The following is a 21828-nucleotide window of genomic DNA, read 5'->3' on the forward strand; positions in this document are numbered from 1 at the left end:
TCTTCAAATGATTGGTTTGAAATAGCTAAGAAAAATATATATTAATTTTCTCGGATAACCTTCTGAACTATCCATTATCTATGAGTTGCGGCGGCCGAATGGGACTCTAAAAACCTGCTTCATGCTGTGCAAGATCTTTTGCGACTTGCTCCGCTATGAGTTAGAACAACTAAATTTGGAGGCCTTAGACGTCATTATATAATAAATTCACAATTATTCGTATTCTTCATTTCATAATCGTCTTCAACCTTAACTGTTTTGCACTTTTCAGTCTATGATGATGGAACACAGATGACAAATAGCTGCCCTGCTGATGATGACGATGCAGGCGACTTGCTATATTGAATCGTGTTCTATATCAATTATGAACCCCACAGATGACCATCATCCTGCATGGTCAATCACAATCATTTCGGATCTGATAAATCCGGGAACCAATACTTTAATGCAGTTGTGGCGGGTATTTTTATGCGATATCTTTCCTTTATTTCTGTCTCGTTACAGAAAGAAAACTGAGCTCGAGCATTCCCGTGTGCATTCCCGACAATTTTTGGTGATTAATATTTTTTTACCATTCCTGATTCCCGTCTCTTATCATTCCAGATTCTCATTCCAGTTGGTCCAGAACTGGCGATGGCTTTTGACGACGGAGAATTATTGGTTAATCCGCCGCAGAAAAAACCGGCGCCACTAGGAAGAAAATGCAAAGCGGGCTGCGTAGGCGAGGTCGATCCTCTCCTACGACCTTTAGGATGCTTGATCTACAGCTACAATTTATTCCCTGAAACCTTGCTGGTTTTGCTATGAAACTAAATTCTTTGTCTTGGTTATTATCATGAATAGTTCATTTTCCCTACTAAAAAAGTTGGTCTTGAGTCCTGGGTGGGAATATCTTTTGTATATACACGAGGATCGAGCCGTTCGTTCATTATTTATTCATGTGGCGACTCTAAGGTGAAGTATAAAGCATTCATAAACAATAACTAATACTGTTTTAATTGCTTGGTCAAGCTTATTCTTCCCTCAATCGAAATTTTGTGAAAAGTTTTTGAAATAATCCAAATTAGGGTCTCAGTTGCTCCGTGAAATGGGGTGAGTGCGCAACATTTAGGTTTGAAAGGCAAAATCTCTACCATGCACATGCACAAAAATTATACCTACATTTTTATGTTTCGTTTTTTTTTTCAAAACGAATACCTCGGTCAAATAATAATTGCAAAAAATTTGTATCTACACTAATTTTTCTACGTACATTAGGATCATTTAAAATAATGGGATTATAGATCACGAGAGGATTATACAGAAAATGTGTAGCTATACTTGCAAAATATAAATATCATGGCTAAAAAATAATTCCATCAATTTTATCCCTTTATTTAATTGGCTTGTTCTGTACAATATGAAAACCTCAGCCAGATAATAATTAATTAACGTGCAGTTTCTATGGCAGCCGAATCTCTGGCCAATCTGGACCCGGATCTGAGGCTAAGGTGAGCTCTACTTTTTGGCGTCGGTGGACATTTTTGGAGCCATGAACCTCGTTTATTTTTACGCTCTGAATGAATCTCATGCAGGCGCTCGTGCATTCGGATTTCACGCTTCGTTTGAAGCCGAGAAGCTTTTGCGAGGTCGGGATTATCGTCATTTGCTTTCAGTTTAGAAGGATAATGTAGCTTAAATGATGATAAAAGTGCAAATTGCACAGTTGAAATATTAGTTTTCGGTAAAAATTCTCTCTCGGCCAGACTCGTTTATATTTTCTGTGGGAATAAAGAGTGCAATTAAATTAAGTTATTTTCATGATTTTTAATCAATTTGATCCTCAATTGCATTTTTCCACTCGTGCACAGGTATACTCGGTTGAATGACCGCATAAGAGTCGGTTTTTCGGAGCGCTCGAATTCGTCTTTTGGCTTGCAATCAAATTTTGACTTCACGAGTCGAAGAGTTCAACATTTCCGTCGTATTCGATGCTACTGAATTGGAAGGAAACAGTGCGACTCGTCCCTCCGTTTCCCGTCCATTGTGCGGACGTTTTGTGAGCCATGCCAGTAACGTCCGACGATTCGGTTTACTTGAGCTGTTTTAACTTAGTCGTTGTCGAGGCTTCTATTGCGTATTCGGTTCGGGTCTCGAGAGCTATTCTTCTTCGAGACATTTGTCACGAGGAACTAATGCATTGTACAAATGTGAGAACGTCATGTCTAAATTAGAATGTGGTCCTATTAATTATCAAAGTTTAAAAAATTTTCGAATGATATAGTGAGTAAACGATGGTTTTTGGAGTCGTCCAGTCCTTCAATGAATTTTTCAGCTAATGTTCGATTGCATTGGAGTTGTGATAAAATAAATAAAAGATAGCACTTTAGCGAGCTGGACAGTATTCATATCGCTTGCACGTATTATGCCCACTGGACTTGCGTGTTGTATTTTTGAAATGGTAATCTCTCATGGTGTTCTGTGAATAAAATTAACGCGGTAAAATGTACTCAGATATATTTAGATATTCATGTGTGTTTCTGTTATTCTTCAAGTGTGTTTGTTAATGGTAATCATCTTAAATTTTAATTATGTTATTCGACTTGCACTAGTATTGAAACTCGGAACGTGCCAAAAAATATCGCTAAGTATAATTTATTTCGACAACTTTTTCTTGCAAGTAGATACGTATTGTTTAAAAATCCAATGAACAAATATTCTTTGCAAGTATTTCTTCCGAATCCAATAAACTTCTTGGACTGATTAGAGGATGCTACGAATTCTTGGATGCAGAAGCGATGAAGCTGTTGTTTGTCGCTGTTGTGCGCCCGAATCTAGTGTTTGGAAAGGCCGTGTGGTCACCGAAATTTGAAAATGACAAAAATTTGGTAGGGAGTCTCGAAGATGTGCATCAAGGATAATTCCAGGCTTGAAGGGCAAGTCCTATGAAGGAAGATTAAAAATTATTAAATTTTCAAGCCTTATATGCTATCGACGTCTGCGTGCATGGTGACCTCATTGAAGTATACAAGTATACTTATGAATTATGATTTATAAAAGGTCTTAGAGGGTTTGCTAGAATTTGTAACAAGAACCAACACCAGGGGCCACTGCTATAAACTAAAAAAACTGCGTTGCAACTTATCCACGCGACAAAATTTCTTCTCGCTTCGGATCACCGACATGTGGAACAGCCTCCCCGATTACATCGTTGGCGCTGAGAGTATGAACGCGTTCAAGAACAGACTAGATAAAACTATGGAGAAATATATGTTCAGACTTGGAATGCCAAGCACCATATCGGACCTGGTGGAAGTCTAGTAGCTGTTTCAAAATATCGTCAGATCTGGAAAGATCCGGTCAAAGGATATATTTTTAGATCTCCTGTGAACAAGTCACGAAAAGTACAAGAATCAGCGACAGGCCACATCAGGCCTATTCTTCTGCGCTGACATAACAATGTTATGTAATGTTATGTTACAGTAAATAGTCAGGATCGATGTTCGACAGCCAAGGTCCGTCCTGCCGATGCCTTGTTAGGCCTTCTTCATTTCACCAGTTGAATTCAGTTTACTTGAATTACCAGTAAAGTGAGATACCCTCGTCCTCTACAAGGCGCCAATACAGTCGGCCATTGTCAGGATCGCTCATTATCCTGCTCATGTGATTCAGTTAAGCAGCGCTCAGCACAGGGCGTTGCCGTGCATCTCTGCTCCGTCTATCATCTGCTGGTCTTCGTTTTATCTCATCCACACCTCCGCCGCCTCGATCTCGTTTTATGCTTCGACAAGTCTGCTTCGTAAAGTCATCTTCGTCAAGTCACGTCTGTTCATATTTTTATTTTTTTTTCTTTTCTTAGAATCGATGAGAAGTTCTAACTGAATAAATTATTCACGATTAATTTTCGAAATGAAAGTTCATCAGAAAGCACTATCCTCTACTAAGGCTAAAGATAAAGAACCGTCTGAGCTCAATAATGTTACAGTCACGCATTCTGGCATATTTATTTTATGCTCCATATTCATGCTATTATTTTATTTACCTATAATAATGTTTGCCTCTGAGTAAGTGCGAGGTCAAGCGTTTCTGTGTCCCCATACACTTTATTCCTCTTACTCACAATGGACGCGCACTTTTCGACCTCGCTTGCTGCTTTACTCCAGCCTTCACCATCGCGACCTCGCTTTCAGAGTTTACCGAGTCATATCTTGATCTCATTTTGCAGAGCTTTGCATTGGAACTACTTGTGTGTCGAATCTATTTCGACATCTTATGCTTGCAAGTATTCTTTTTAATAAACCTTTCTTTTCCTAGGGTTTCATTTATCCATGCTGTTGGGTGTCAAAATTGCTAGACTTTTCATGAGCACTACGCACTTTATGCTGGAATATAATTTCATTTTCAGTCCCTTGTCTGTGGTTTGATCACTTGCGTGTACATCTCATTCTTAGATAACATCTGTGTGACCGACTCGATGGAGTTGTATTAATTATTATACTAATTATTATTATATAGATTGGGTTGTATTATTATTATACTTCTATTTTTTGTCATTCGTAGCGACGGAGAAATCATTATATTATATCGTTTCAATTCGGCAAACCTTATCTAGGCATTCATTTTCGTGTAGTCAATACAACTATTTTCATCGGTCTTTGTACCTGGGCCTATACTTTCAAAAAAAGTTAAGAGATCGTAAGTTCATCAGCCAATCATTGACGGCCTTTCAATCAAAATCCACCAATCATAGACAATAAAATAGAGCGTAAGTACTTACGTTCACTTAGCGAATTTTGAAGTATGGCCCCTGGGGCCATACTTTCAGAACTCGCTAAGTGAACATAACTATTAACAACCCAGCATTATGGCCTGGTTGCAACCCTGCATGATAGCCTGGTTGCAACCCAGTATGATTGCCTATTGCCTTCCTAACATGTTAAGAGGGAGGGAGGGTTGAGGCAGCGCTAAGGAAGTCAACAATTATATTATGTATCAGAGAAGAACAATTGTGCACGGGAGAGCGGTCGCTGATCTTGAGCAGGAAATTGATCCGCGTTTATTGCATCTCTTGCTCCTGGCGTGCGATATGCGTCGTGCGGGAAATCATTCCTTCTATTTTACTTGTATTTATAGCAGGATGAAGAACTTTGCATGCATGGAATGCTCTTGTTTTGGGATTGATATGTGACAATTTCAGAAGTTTTAAAGTGCGAAAGCTCGAGAAATTTGTCTATAAAATTCTTATATTCTGGGTATGAATGTAATTAAATTTAACCTTTAGTCTTCACTTCATTCATGCCATGAGACGTGAAATGCATTTCGGTTCAACTTTACTTTCATCAATACGTTATATTATAAGTTACCATTAATTTTAGATTATGTTGATGCACGCCAGTGTGATGCTAGTGAGAAAAGTCGTTTGTTGAGATAGACTTCACTTGAATTATCGAAATTTTGTCATTATTATAATGTTATCAAACTCTGTCTCAAAATTTGCCTCAATATTCTTTAATGGCATCAATTTTCTTCTATCTCTGATTTCATTAAGATTATTTGTAGCATTTCCAATTTATTTGCTTAGTTTACAGGGCATCCTAGACGTTTGCCATTTCGGGACACTTGGTTATCTTAACTAATGGTATTTCGATTTAGGTCTTCCAAACTTTCACTTTCTGAGACCTTAGCTCATCGTTATCAGCACATCGCTTGACGGTCCATTTGCACCAGGCGAAAATTGCCTAATGGTTTAATTGCATCGATAGTAAAACCTTTTTTTCTGGCCATGAGAAGTCTCTAATTGGAGAACGAGTCCACAAGATTGTCACCTTCCAAGTTTTATCTTCACTTTTACTAAAGAATGCTGCGGTCTTCCAGTCTAACTTGTCCCTGAACGCCACCTGATCTTATCTGATATCCAGAAATGGACTGTGGCTGTCCGAGGCGCGCTTAGGCTGGATAATAGATAGGTGAAGAAATGGAGCCTTAAAAAACGCCTTTTATTTGCAGCAATAAAGGCATAGAAAATTGTATTTTATTTGTTAAATGAACCGGAGCTTGATAGGTGGACCTTTTTCGTACCCAAGTGAGAGGCTTTCCACCACATTATTTAGCGCCCGCAACGGCGCTAGAAGCTCGCATTGAAGAAAGATTGCTGGTAAAAGTTTATCGTTCAAACACTCAAATTCTTTTTGATCTTGTGCCTATATAGTTCTTTCTAATTATTTTTATCAGAGAGTGGATAACAATCTGCGCACGTCAGCTGTTCCAAAGTGGATCATTATCAACTCTGCGTTAAAGTCTTCACAATATTTTGCTGAAAATCTTCAACAACTGTTACGCTGTCGCATTTTATTTATCATGTAATAAATAACTGAAATTACTGCAGCAATGACGTTTTAGAAGTTTTTGCTTCAAGTTTTAATATTATTTAATGATAATAATCATTCTGATTCTTTTTCAGTTGAAATACCGGTAAAAGTCTGCAATCTAACTAATAACCTCAATCTTAATATTAATTCAATAACAATCTTACTTGAAATATCATAGAATGCAGCAATATAAAGTTCAACCTCAATGAAATAAGTACGCGATGACAGTGAACTCAACATTGCTGCACATGTGAAGGAGTTTATTGCGATGTTACTCCTTAAGGATGTTCAAGTGCAGGTCGCATGCTGCAATTAATATATGGCTGCACTTGTACACGGGTACAGTAATATCAAGACAATCCACATTTCAAATGCAGCAATGTCAAGTTCAAGAGCATCAGCTGCAGCTGCATCGAAAGCATGAGTGTGGGAGAGCTTCCTGTAGCGCCAGCAGCGGCGCCCGAGGGAATACGCTTGCGGGTATCCGACAGCGACAAGATATTGCTGTACAGAATTTGTCTGAAAATTAATTTAATTATAAGTCAAGTTTCATGTTCAATTCTAACTTTAAAAATTAGACGAGAGGATGCATTAATGTTTTTACTGGGTTCTCCCTTAAGCAACCCTGATGGCAAAACTATTCTCTTCATTCCTATTATTTATTGCAAATTCAGGAACATTTTCCCGTCGTATCTTCATTAGTATCCCAAACGGTTTTTTGAGAGACCCGTGCTTCTATCTTCTCTTCGGTAGAGCTTACATTTTTTGCTGCGCATCGTATCGTGTAATTATCCAAATCGCTTTGAATTTTTTTGGTTCGTATTGCCGAGTGGTTAGCTAAATTGCTGTCATCTTGATCTTCGTGGTTAGCAAGCATGAATTTTTCAAGAGGAATTGAGGATCAGAGAGCAATCATGAGATTCGTTATGCTTGTGATGAGGCCTAAAGTGAGATCGATCAGGCAATCCTTTGTCTGTGCTTACGACAAGCTTATGTATCCACCTTAAAATCTTCTATAGCTGCTTATATATATACTATAAATATGAAAGTTATCAGATCTTTGCGAAAATGTTTATTTCTGCCATTTTAATTGTAAGCCGTACTATTGATTGATATTATAATTAATTCACTTATTTAGTCAGTTTTCTCGATACAAATGTTTTGAGTGGGGATCAAGAAAAGTAATTTTCCCCATTTTCCCTCAACTGCTTCGAAATTCTTTCTCCAATCGTTTCTGCACCAACACCGTGCAATTTCTTTTTAATATTCTTCTGGAAAAATTGTTTTCTCAATCGCAGATTTATTTCGCAATGACGCAGATTTATATATTAATTTCACATTAAAGCTATCATTCGACGAAAAAAATCATTCACTGAACTTTTTTTTAGACAAATTCAACTTATTTTCCTAGTAAACGCTTACTTTTTCTTCTTTGTTTTCAGGTCACTGATAGTTACCGGGTGCCGAATAAGCTGAAGGATTGTACGCCTCATTTGCTGGTCATCCTGATAGGTAGGTAAATTAGGTAAGGTAGGGTAGGTAGGTAAATAAGGTAAGTCATACCCATTAAAAGGTCGTGTTGTGATGAGCGTTCCAATAACGTCATGAGAAATCAAATTGTCACTTTGAGTGAATTTATTCAATATTTGTCACAAGTTGCATGTACTGGGATCTCGCACAATCTAGAACGCTTTCCATATCCCGCGACATTTTGTTGAAGCATTAAGTTTCTTTCCCATTATAGCGAATAGGAATACACATCTTGATATTTTTTCGCATCATTACTGCATTTATGCAATAAACACGATAAAAAACTTTATACATGAAACGTAAAAATAAATTATCTTATCCAATTTACCCTCTTGATGCCTATGTTTATACCAACTTCACAAAATAATAAAATCGCAATAATTTACAATTAAGCGTACTCGAGATCTTTTGTATTGTATCGGTAACAAAACGTTCCACATGCCATATATATCATTGTTTATTCCATTGAATCCTGCATGATGGCAATGCAGAGGTTCATGTGAACCACGGTGGCAGCGGCAGGATGGAGCGCTGGGTTCAAGAGATAAGAAATGGATAGTAATGAGTAAGTTGTCTCTGAACGAGTTATATATGAACGAGTTTTATATATGAGTTATATATATATATATAACTCGTTCTGAACGAGTTATATATATATGAACGCCGGTTTCCCATGGCATTGGGTTTTGTGCTGCGTGAAAACGCATAAAAATTAAGAATATTTATCTTATTTTCAAATACTTCGCTTTCTATTCACTGCCCACGTATTGTGTGTTTTTTATACTTCATTCACGAGGTTCTCAGTAACAATTTCACAGCTTTACATCGTTTGAATTTTTGATCCTTACTTATAATACTCTCATTATTTGAGATATGTGTACGTTAAAGTTGCCGAGTCACACCTCTTGATTCTGAAAGTTTCGGCCCCGAATGCTGAAAGCATATCTTCTAAATTCGTACTGCCCTCGGTCACGCCATTTTCTATTCACCGTATGTCATCCTCAAGGCTCGTGCGAGTTCCTATTCATTTCACTTCCAGTGACTGGCTTCCACGATCGTTACGGTATGCCTTGACCACTTAAGACACGAAAAATTTCTTCCTCTTTTGCTGAAGGGTCATCACTTTCCCTCCCGAAGATTAGAAAGCGAGATTTATGGGTTGATGACATCAAACTTACTGCCAACGATTCAATAGATATATTAAGTTAGTACTATCAACTTAAACGCATTAACCCACGTATGATATTTATGTGATATTTTCAGAAAACCAGCTCATCTATTCCACCAGGCTCATTAAAAAGTGCTAATCCCCCATTAGACGCTCGTTTTATTTTTTGACTTACAATAAGGTGCCACTAATGAGCCTCTCAAGAAGACGCTGTCGTCAGACGTTGCATTGTGCGAGTCATTAGAAAATTCGGAGGCCCGTCGAAAAATCTGTGATGAATCATCGCTCCCCCGCGTCCTACCAGAAAAAAAGGCGCTGGACAATCGTCATCTTGAATATTTTCTTATGGCTGCGTGATGAATCACCAATAACAAAGAGTAACTCATGATGAGATGCAACTTGGTATTGAGCGCTCGATCGGACCCGGGGAAGGTTAACAAAAGTGGCCCCTTAAACTTTTTGAGATAACCAATTGTAAAGGCAATTTTACATTCACCTTATTGAGGAAAAAGATACGTTGACTTTGGCATGTAATGTCTATTGATTACAAAAACTATATTAATTAATAGCGATTCAGATATTTGTAAAGCTCGCGGTGATGCTTTTTGAATTAAATGTAGTTTCTGTTTAAGAAGTGAGATATTCCGGGCTTCAAATGTCAAATTGACTTCCAGTGATGAAATACCGAGCGGTTATGGTTGTGTAGTTGCTCGGAGAAATTTTGGCAAATATATTTGTCAGTTTTCCATGATACAAAATTTCACTCCACAGATAAAAAGTAAAATTAATCTGTATTGTATCTAAGTTGAACGTGTTACGGCTGTGTGCGCATTCGTAGAAAATGTTACTCGAACTTCCTATGAGTAAACTTTTTGGTAAAAATTGACCGTTCTTCATGTCAACATAACAATAAGGTAAGGTCATGGTAAATTTCGTGCGTATGATGTCTGCTTGTGGATACATGATGGTCAAGCATGAAAAGTTCCATAGATTGCTTATGCACGATGGATCAAACATGAAAAGGTTATAGCTATAGATTGACGATGAGTAACCAATCAACGTGAAATGTTTGTCGATTAATGATGTGTATCAAATGAAGCATGAAAAGGTTTGTTGAGCAATAATCGGCGTCGAGCAGAGATTGTTTTGAATGTCACCTCAGTTATATAATAGAGAAGCTGACCTGCCGACTAAATGCCACGTTTCGCCAGCCCCGCGCGTGCCTGCGCCGCCCTTAGTATCAGGGCACCAGTCCACCCAGTCCGCTAACGCCGGGGTCTCAAAGTCCTTAATTTGAATCGCTTGAGTAATTCTTAGCATTTTTTCTCCGGCTTAATGCATGGAGACTCAAGTAAAATGATCATTTTTCGATATGGCAGCAATTACATATTCATTGTAACTTGCAAAAGTTGAATGCGGATCAAGTTTACTGATTGGTACATATTACGCTCCTCGTGCGTTACTTTACATTGAAGCGTGTTCGGTATTGAAAGCTGGTGAAAAGTGAGATCTCACTTAAACGGAGAGTTGAATTATATTTTCATGAACCTAAATATTTTTTAGAGATAAAACTATAGGTTATTTTTCAATAAAGAATTGTTAACTCGGTGAGCTAGGACGAGTCGTCATGCCATTATCAAAGGAGAACACTCAATCGTCATGCGTTTTGCATTATCGAAAAGACTTCACGCATGCCTGGACTTGACTTGCTCTTACGCTTACGCAAAATATACGGGACTGAAGTTTGATCGAGGACAGATGCCAGCTGAGTTCCAGACTCTCCGCTCCAGTGACTCGCTGCCCTGAATGTTGCTCTGTTCTCAGATGCGAACCTTTCGGTTTTGTTCTATTGAACGACTGCACATTTAGTATAAACAAGTTTCTAAGTTACTGCAGATTCATTTTCATGAAATAAATTTATATAAGTCTAAATATATTTGAGATTAGATATATTTTTAATCTTAAGCCCCATCGAAAGTGAAAGCTTTCGAGTGTCGGGGCATCACGACACGCGTGTTTATCCTCCTTTAAATGATGGGCCGTGAGTCTAAAAATCCACTTTCTTCCCTACGCCTGCACGTTGCCCTGGACTCCGTCGCTGAGGAGCGTCGTGACCAACAGCAGAGGCTCATCCTTATAATGTTCAGCGGATTGTTGGGATATTTTCATCCTTCTTTTCTTGTCATTATGCGCAGTCATAGAATCTTCGTCTTCATTGGGTTTAATTCTATTAAACCCATTGAGGGTCTGAGCACTTTGTCATTGAAAATTGTGTATAGGATTTGAGTTGTGTGACAGTTAATTGAATTGCCTTGTTTGAATCCACTTTCGACGCGTGCTTTGAGTTTGATTGACTCTTTTTATTCGTTGATTCGTGAGATGCAATAGCTGCCTTTCTGAAGCCATAGTGATATGCTGAACTGAAATTTTCAGAAATGTTCAGCTTGACAAATAATTTTGGTGCTTTCCTCTCGCGTTATGCCAAGTTTCGATCTAAAGCTTGACGCGCGTCTCTCGCACGTTAGATGACCTCGTGGAGATATGCGACCAAAATGCGTATTCATTCCCATGCATTCTTCACATCGTCGGATTTGGGTACAGAACATAGTCTGGGAAATGAAAGTTTTAAGCGGCCCATTCATCATATTCCTGCAAATCTCTTCTTAAAAAAAAACTTCGGTAATTCATGCACTCGTCTGTTGAAATTTTCACGATAAATTCCTTTAGTTGTCGTCAAGACACGCGGTTGGTGTCAGCCTGGAGTATTTTAGTGGACGTCGAGAAATCGGGTGGGTGTTTTGAGGACTTAAAGTTGGAGAAAGTTACTCTGAAAGTTGTTTTTTCAATTGGATTCTCAGGCGAAAGCGTGTTCGTTATTTGTTTCATTGTTAGTCCAAGTGGTCAAGCTTATTATCATTGGTACAATATTCAAGTTGATTTCTCTTCCAATATCATTTCATCATCTATCATGGATTTGTATGTATAAATTTGGGAAATTGCAGCGAAGTGTTTATGGTTCTACAGATCATGCACTCAAACCTCAACAAGTGAACAATGTTGTGATATTACCAAATATTTGTTTGCTGGTATTTTACTGTTGTAAAAAGGAACGCTGAATCACATCCTTGTTCATAACTATTAATTTGGACTGTCGTAGATCATCCTACCCCGACAATTCAATTTATATTGACCTTACGCGATACACTTAGTCATTCTGCGCTGTGTTGGTGCTGATTAATTACCGTCATACGTCTCTTCTTCCGGTGATACGTTATGACCTGATGACAGCCGTACGCCCCAACGAGACCATATAACGTCATCATCAATTGACCTCACCTTAGTTTTTATATTTCCTTGTTCAGCACAGTTATTTCTTATGAATGTATTATATCGCAGCCTGAATTATTCGTGTTTATTTCAGTGAAAGTGTCCCAGATAACTGAATGCAAACATTACTGTCTAGTATGTGGTCATGTGAACCGTAGGCCGAGTTAATATTTCGAGCGAATAGTTCTGAAGTAACTGTTGATCAATTAGTGGGATTCATGCCTGTCTGTTTTGCCGCAATATAATCGTAGTATATTCAAGAATCTTTAAGAAGAAACGCTAATTATTAGTAGTACTATTTAGACATGCGAAATTCAAGCGATTTTGTAGAATTCTTAGCGGGCACAGGTAATTTTTCGAGTAAAAGCTACACGAAAATTTTTACGTGCGTTGGAAGCATTTCCTCCACTCCTGCGTATTGCAGCCTAGACGCTCAGCCGTTTCTTCGTTATGATATGCATGATGTTCTGCTAAGCTGCATTTCTTCATGGAGTTGTTTCTCCATGTAATGCATGCGTATTTATTCTCTGACGCTTTTTTCCGTGGGCTCTCTATCCCTGTGACTGGTCGCGATCTCTCGTGAGGTTGAGTGCTCTCTCACTCCACTCACGCCGCACACTTTCTCTGCACGGGATCAAGCGTGCACCGCCAAGTGACAGCGTGCACGCCTTTACACGCTCTTAACTCGCCGCCCTCGCCGTCATGTCACGCGCTACGAGCATGAGCGTGTCGCTCCAACAGGCCGAGTCTACGCGACTGCATGCTTGTCAACGCAGGCTGTCGGCATCCTGCTGCCTATGGGCTGAAGGATTCAGCGATCCCAGTTCACTTGAGATAGGTGCAGAACAACGCGGGATTTTAGCTTTTTTGTAGACTCACCCGCTATCTTGAATCGTCATTAGGTATTGGCCTCAATTCCAGTTTTTTTCGAAAAAAAATTCGTGCGAATCACGCCAAAATAGGGGGATTATCATTTGCCGCTGTAAAAAAGTCCTACAAACACGACCTGAAGAAAAAGATATTAATTCATGAGCCAAGAACATTTGTCCATGTACACGTGTTGTTTTCTCCGTCTCTCCATAGCGGGAGACATCAAGATACGCCACTCAAAACCTCTGTTGAAGCTCGCTGTAGATCCTCGTATGAGCCCAGCGAGGACTGTACCGCGCATGCGTTTGCCGAGTACACTAAAGTCAAAACTGCTTTCTCATATTAGCATATTCCTTCTCGCTGCATCTTTGCTGCTCGTTTCATTAATCTAGCTTGCCTTATCATTCTGACCTGATGCGTGGGAAAAGATGCTCGCATTCTCGCAGCAATTGATGCCTAACCTGGGAGTGCTCGAGTATGTCGTTGAAACTTTGTTGTGCTTTGATTAAAAGGGTCATTGTCTGCCCAAACCTATTTTAATTCTTCCATACGTTTCGTGCATCATTCGTCTTATTTTCTATTTATTCTAATTTTTTTCTTAATTGCATTAAAATTCCCCGAAGTTCTTCCCTCTGTAAATGCAATTAAACAAAACACTGCTGGGATTTGTTTGGACCTTAGTACATTCTTCATCGCATCATAATTGTTCATTAATCATTGAGCCATACATGACTTCATTAATCAATAGAGCTCACGCTGAACTTTCATCGTGTCGTCTCACGAGGCTCTCGGCAACTTTCCTTTCCATCGGCCCGTGCGCTCTACTCGATTATGACTCGCCGAGGTGGATAGCTTCGGTTTGGCACGTCGCGTGATCGCTACCTCGATTAGGACTTGGGTTTTACGCGTATATTAACTTTAAGATTGTTAACGGCGTATTTGTAGATCTTATAAATGTGCTAGTGTCATATCCTGAAACAACTTTAAATTTTAGATGTATAAATATATTAACGATTCACTTTCAAGTGGTTCAAAATACACGAAGAATCGATGGAGGCTGCTTTCCACAGATGTATCTATAATTGATTAGATTGGAATTCCCCTTATTAATTTAAATAATTATTATGGTTTTCCAAGAAAGCGAACTCTATCCCAGTGTTCTGGAGCTATGACGAAAAAATGTTCCTCGTCGGCAAGATATTGTGCCTTCAATTGCTTGAAAAAATTTCGATCTAAACCTTATTGCTCACAAGGCGAAAAGAATCGATAGTATCATAATTATCCGACTGTAGAATGATGACCGGTCTCGCAAGCACGATCTTTGACGCATAATTTATGCAGAGAAAAGCATTATTTTCATACCAAACTGTAGAAACATTCTCCTGGAGCTCTTCAATATACGTATCTTCATAATGCTCCTCTAGTATCTTATAAATATGCTAGATAAATCGACTCTTTTTCATGGGGCAATTTTACTAAGTTCTATTACCATTACCGAGTCCCGAATGGCATCTTGTTTCGGTGTAGGAGTTTACCTGGTGACTGTCGCTGCATGTAAGTCGTGCCGAGAATTGTCTTGGCCGGATCTATATGCAGTGTATTTTTCTCCGACCAAATCCGACCGGGGCAGTTAGTTCGTTCGGACGAAATATGCTAGATAGGCTGCGTCATTAGCGTTGATAGGGCGAGTGAAATCTAGTAAAACATTCCTTATTTGACTATGCGGCTAGTCGGTGCTTGGATTGGAGCATCTAATATATCTAGGTCCTGGGACTGTACTATCAGAACTCGCATAAGTACATGCAGCGGCTGATTCTTGGTCAGTGGGTGATGGGATCAGCTTGAAAAACCGACATTGATTGGCTGACGGAGTTACGAACTACTGAACTAGTAACTATTTATGGTACTATACGGCCCTCGGTCGCCAGGATGCTGCTTCACAGGTCGTCAGGGTGCTGCTCGTGTCAAGCGTTGCAGCGGCCGCGTTGCGTGAGCTTTGCAGCTCCGATAAGATCATGTGACTCAGGTTTCCCGAAACCTGGGAAGTGTAACTCTAACAACGTTACCTTGATTCCTGAGGTTGAGCTACCTGTAGATGAGTTGAATTACAGATTGACGAATGCGGCAAACTGGGCTAATTAACCCGACGTTCATTAGTTTATGAATTAGCATCATTAATCGCTTGTTGAACGGCGATTTTGAAGTCAAACGCTCTCGCTTCTTGACTCCGTATAGCAGCGTGAAATAACCGATCTTTTTATTTGATTATTCGAGAGTTTCTTTGTCGTCTGTGGCGACATCGACACGATTTTCCGTGTCTGCTGGCGCTGGACGATGGTCGGAAATTTCTCATCAAAAAAATCCCATAATGGGTGTCGCCGATATTTATCACGTCAATTTAATCTAATTTCTCGGCATATATAGTGACAGTTGGCATATTTTTCGGGAATTTTTCTTATTCGTTTATTGATGAAAAATCTGGAAATTTTTATTTCTGTTCCGTTTAAAGTTTTGCAATTTTGGGTACGTTGTTTAGGTCCGCATGATTCCACATAAAATAGAATTTGTATGGTCATGAGTTGAAAAAATACTTTCAATTATGGTGTTTTAGGTGTTTGAAAATTATTGTAAATTTATTATCTATATTCTACAATTTGTAAAAGAAAATTAAATCTACAGACTAATCGAGTAAAAAAATCTACAATTGACGAATTCTACAATTGTTCTATAATGCTTTTCTCATATTATCACACCCTATAAGACATACATAGAACAATGCTAACCTCACCGCAAGCTGAATTTCGATTCCTATATCACATTGGAGTTCAAGTGAATACTTTCTAGTTAAAACTCGTACTTTAATTTCTTTACCCTATCTTTGATTTTGAGTTTAAACCTCCTAATCATTCCATCGCACCATATAATAATACGACAAGAACAGTTAGAAAACTAGGAGTACAAACTTATAACGAATAATATTATAAATTTGTACGCTTTATTGAGACTTGAACGAATGCTAATAATGCGACAAAGTTAAGGATTTTTTTTTATCATTTTTCAATTGAAACATATTATGAATTTTTGGTCTCAATTCAGATCCCTGAATGAGCGAAAATAATTTCTTCCGTTCAAGGCCAAAGAACCTGCGTGTGCCTCTAAAGCAGAACATAGAGCGGATAACTCGTATAGTTACGGACTTATATAGCGGAGAACTTATGTAACGGAAAACTTATATAACTTAGAACTTGTATAACGGAGAGCCACAATGAAGGTCAAGATAAATCTTTATCGCTTGTGCAGCGCGCTTTCTTTATGAGAAGCAAAGCGTTCTCGTTAAGATGCCGTATCGTTTCGCTGGACGAGAGGACGTCTTTCTGCGAGCCCTTGCACGCTGCACGCATGGACACGCTCATGGCTTTCGTATGCATTCGGCGCAGTTAGGAAGCGTTACGCCAGTCACAAGAGGTCTAATCGAAGTTTATGCACAACGCTGGATCTTGAAAGGGTCTTGTGTCTGTGATCTGGACAGAGAGGGTGTTGATAAAGCTCCCTAGTTTTCGCGCTGCTCGATGCTGATTGCTTATCGTTTTGAAAGCACTCTACGACGGTCGTCTTGTGGAAACCTCTCATATGTGTGAGTTTGAGATCGTGGGCGAAACTTTATTTAACACGCTTTTGCGTCTTAGCTATGCGATTACGAAAGCCATCTTACCGGTACGATTAAATCATTTGATTTTATGCCTCATCTAAGGGAACTCTGAAGGCTTGAACTACCGGGATCTTCCAAAATAGCACTTGAAAAAAATTACCTGAAAAATGCTCCTTCAACTTTGTACGTTGTAGAATTTTCTAAACTTTACATTGGATATACATACAAATTAACAGTTTTAATAGTACGCGTCATGTGTGAGCTGTTGCACGATACCAGAAAACATTCATGAACAACGCAAAAAATCAAACAATTCATGCTTTCTATGCTGGGAAAGCACGTCTCGATTTCTTTTGACTATAATAGAATTTCATAAATTGATTCGCAAATTATGGTAATAATATATAGTTACAAACGCGAATAATGAATAAAGCAATGTAGCATTCATATTCATCCCGGATGTTTTTTAATGGTTTACCTTAAATTCAACGATTAAACTCCCGTAAATTTGCTCTATACTATAGTTTAAGGATGTCTAAAGATGCTAACATTTTAAACTTTTCCATTAATTGGCCATTTTGAGTAATACTTTGAGTACCACTAATTAAGTGCCACATTTTGTGATACACCCAAGTTTCTCTAATCCGTTGACAAGTAAAGTATGCCCCAAGGTGACAAACGACATAAATTCTCAGAAGGTATTAATTCTGAGGAGGTCGCCAGAATTAATTTTCCCTGCATCTGATCCGACGTCCTCATGACGACCAATGTCTAGTTACACTACATTTCAAAACTGGCTAAGTGAACGTAAGTACTTACGCACTATTTTCTTGTCTATGAGTGGTGGATTTTGCTTGGAAGGCCGTCAATGATTGGCTGATGGACTTACGATCTCTTAACTTTTTTTGAAAGTATATAGGCCCAGATGCGCTATTTGACTATGCTTGAACGCCGAGTTTCGGAGACCTCAGTTGGACGTTACCCAAAGAGGCCCAAGTTAGGAGACTTGAGGATTCACGAGAGCCAAAGTTATGAAACGCACATGATTTCTTGATCCAGATTGCCGTAGTCGTGACCAGTTTCCCTGACAGAATTTTCTACAGTGCTTGAATAACATCGAAATACTGGAATGTTTTTAGAATTGTCCGTATATTTTCAAAAATGTTCGTGATGTAACTTTTTTCCTTTTCCTTCCGAACAAAAAGCCAGAAAACTTTCGATCAATCTTTGTTTTTTCATCAGCGTTAAAATTGGCGATATAATACTTTTTCATCTTATAACAAAAAAAAATTCCGTGAATAGAAGAACTGGTTTTTTCGAAACTAAGTAAATAACGGAAGCCATTGCTTCGCGCATGTCTTCGTCCACGAGATTTTTCCATTTGCGTGCACGAGTATTTGGCTTTGAAGTCGTTAATTCAAAAGACCACATTAATTATTGGGCGTTCAGTATCTACTATGAATCAGTGAGAGGTATGAAGAAAACCAATTCAAAAGTTTTTTACCCGAGTTGAAACTGATTGAAAATTTGCTCGTAAAGTGCCCACATCGATGACACTAACCGTCCAAGAACTGAAAGCCTGAAACTGTTCATATATCATCTCTATTCAAGAAGATTAATTGCCTAACATCCACGCAGGGTCTTGAATACGTTCATTTCTTTGGCTGGCTCTTATAAGCGCAGTCGTACACAGTGCTATAATTCTCGAGCATTCATTACATCGGCGCACCGCGATGCTCAAACAGGCTTTGCAGATTCTGTCAAATCGTGAAGCAGCGCCGGCACGATTCTCGAGTCCATTGCCTTGCGCGCGGCCTACCGAAGCCGTTATAGTTGAAGCATTCGCACCATGCCATCATTTTGATGGTCTCTTAAACTATGTATTGAGCGTCCTAACGTATTGTTCTTCTACCAACGCCTCATTGTGGAATAATCTATGCTCTTCCGTGGGCCTTTTGTCCCTTCTCCCTCCTCATCTGAACCTTTCTCTGCATGCCATTTTGACTATTGGCGAATTGCTTTAAACGTTTTTGATGCTAGGTTGCCGTTTGTGTAGAAACTTACACATATGATGATATTAATGGAAATATGAGGTCGCAAAACTCATTTTCAGTTTAATTTTCGAGTCCAAATGGTTACGATGACGCATCAACAGAAAGATTTAAAAAATTTTGCTGAGCTCCTTTGGTTCGCTCTCGGATTAATCGACAGTGGACTGAGAAAGTGTATGAATCGAGAATTAAACTGCTGTCAAATCCTCGTCTATAAAAATCGTTCCGAAATTTTTTTTCATTGTATCGAAATTTTTAACATCTGTATAAACGCAGTATAGGAAATTTACTTCCGGCTGAGGTGCGCTGGTTAATTATTTCGCAGTGCTTATTCTACTACAGTTCTGTGCGTTCTTGAACCCCCAACGCTGTTGGACCAAACGCTTAGACCATCTTTTTGCGTTTTTGCATTTGTGGTCAAAGATTTCACACATTCCATGAATTTATTTGCAAACATGAACGATATAGTAAATCAAATTAATACCCCGTCTCAAGTGTTTCGCGGGTTCACGATTTTCTCCAAAGAAATTCAGAGGCAAATGAAACGATGTTCACAAATGTATCTTATGACGTGAGTCTTTGATGCTCCCACGCCTGCCGTGAGATGGACGAGCCAAAAGGTCCAGACGTATCCCTAGCCGCTGCGCCGTTGGTGTTGGGACCGGAATAGCAGACCCCAGACGTATCCCTAGCCGCTGCGCCGTTGGTGTTGGGACCGGAATAGCAGACCTCAACCGCCCTCCCGACCATCTTCTGCCAGCGCCTCCAGAGGTCACGATGCGGGCGCTGCTGCGTCTGCCCGGCTCTCGTGTGGTCCACATGACGCGACTTCTTCGTTAGGCCGCCGGCCGGCCGCTGGTCAATACTTCAATGTATTTCTATGTTATAAATTGGCGCATTGCTGGGCCATTTGTGCCCTGCATGCACAAATGTTCATAGAAATAACTGTGCTAGGTTATTGTTAAGAATGGATAACGAATGGTATTGTGGTAATATCGGACACATCAAATTCAATAATAGCTGCGGCTTAGATCCAAAACGCGCCTTTCGAAAGGCCTTATATAGTTTTTCGAAATCAGATCAACTATATTGCGCGTTGTTTTATGAGCAACAAATCCTGCTGGGTACTGAATGTACATTAACTACCTCTTCATGATGTCGTCAATGAGGGACCATTCTCCTTTTCTAACGTGTATAGCCATTTATGCCGATTACAAAGACAACTGTCTTTCGGATAATGTTTTGGGGCTATCTACAACTTTTCTAGTATCAGCGGACATACTAGTTTATGCCTCATCTTGCTGGTCAATGTGCACAAGCTTCAGTGTTGTTACGCTAGACAGAATGGCTTAAATGTGAATGTTAGGGGAAATTAAAGTCCAAATTTCCGGTTTTACTAGAAAGATCCAAGTCGTGTTCCAACTTGAGCGATTCCTATCTTTTTTTTTGTTTGTTTTGGCTGTAAACTTTGCCCTTAACTTTTGTAATATATTATACCGTGCTGCTGCCGTCGCCGGTTTGCTAGCTCTATGTTACTTTTACTGCATTTTACGCACTATTAAAACCTACTAGAAACTAATATAGTATCTAGTACATCTATAGACGCAGTTGAAGGAACGGCGGTCAAGGACACAGGACAAACAACGAACCGAATTTTTTATTTGAGATGTCTGCATGATTAAAGTTATACTGTTGCCTATTTTAATTTCTTTTACTCGTTCACCTATTACGGTTACATTAGTTTATGTAGGAGTTTCTTTGTTGAAGAAATTTGATTGATTACTATAATGGTCATCAATAAATCCTCTGTACATTTGTTTTTATCTGGTCTGTATCCTGCATTGTTGACGCCGTTTGTTTTCTCCGTCGTCTCCTCACAGCGCTGGGATGAATTTTAGATAAGTCTGCCAGCCCGCCATGAGGTCCCGCGTGGGAGGGTTCAGGCTGACACACGTGTAATTATGAGTGTCGTCTTATGAAAAGGACAGCGAGACTGTCTGGGCTACAAGGGTCAAAGCTGCGGAACCGAGGTAGAAGTAATGAACATTATCAAAATGTCCTATTTAAAATTCAGCATTTTAAATTGGTATTGTGATGTCATTAAGCCGTGCAAATAGCTAATACATCATCAAAACACTGATGCGGCGAACCCTAACAGTTCATACATGCAATTGTAAGATCTGCTTATACGCTGGCGATCGTTGCACCCACGTCCGCCTTTGAGTTTCGAGGCAATTTTCCAGTCCCTGCCTCTGCTGCATGATCCTTGCGAACCTTCTCGTCCGCCCCATTCACAACATTTTCTGCTGTAGATTTTTTTCTTCGAGGTTTTTATTCATCCGCGACGTGTCGTGCAGACAAAGGACGGCAGACAAAAGCTCCCGGCCGCATGAATTTTAGGAGCGGACTCATTCCAAACTCGCTGAGTTTATACGGAACCTTCCTTCCTTGCATCTCATTAAACGTTTCTTGCCTTGGATACGCTAAGAGCTTGTAGCGTCTCCTGCCGCCACACGGACGGCGACTCTTGTTTGTCCGGTGGCTTATCCTGTAAAATTCTAAGAAAAATGGCATTCCTGTGAGTCCGGTTTTGCATGAAGCTTTTTTTAGTCTCGGGCACCAAATTTTTTGTTTCTGGGAATATTCATAATTGTTTTAATCGAAATCGGTTTGTGTGGGAATAAATTCCTGACTACATGTGGATCCAACGGGGTTAAATCTATAATTTTTAATTGAATAAGCGTAATTGTGAAAATTCTTTTATCAATTTGAAAATTTTGATATTAGAATAATTTAAATACCTGATATTCATCTATAAATTGCTCATTGTTTGGTTTAATCAGTTAAGAGTGCGAAATTGAGAATTTTGACGAGGGATTTACTTGA

General features: G+C 39.2%; 1 long non-coding RNA gene across 1 annotated transcript in view; it reads left to right on the forward strand.

Moving 5' to 3' along the window:
- LOC125178884 overlaps window positions 1-21828 on the forward strand; it is a 103034-nt gene that overhangs the window by 57610 nt on the left and 23596 nt on the right. The window contains exon 2 of the long non-coding RNA XR_007157056.1: window positions 7790-7859. This is a non-coding gene — a long non-coding RNA (uncharacterized LOC125178884). The remainder of the gene's footprint in view (window positions 1-7789; window positions 7860-21828) is intronic.

Source organism: Hyalella azteca, unplaced genomic scaffold (assembly GCF_000764305.2).
Source record: "Hyalella azteca isolate HAZT.00-mixed unplaced genomic scaffold, Hazt_2.0.2 contig13457, whole genome shotgun sequence".
Classification (NCBI taxonomy): domain Eukaryota; kingdom Metazoa; phylum Arthropoda; class Malacostraca; order Amphipoda; family Hyalellidae; genus Hyalella; species Hyalella azteca.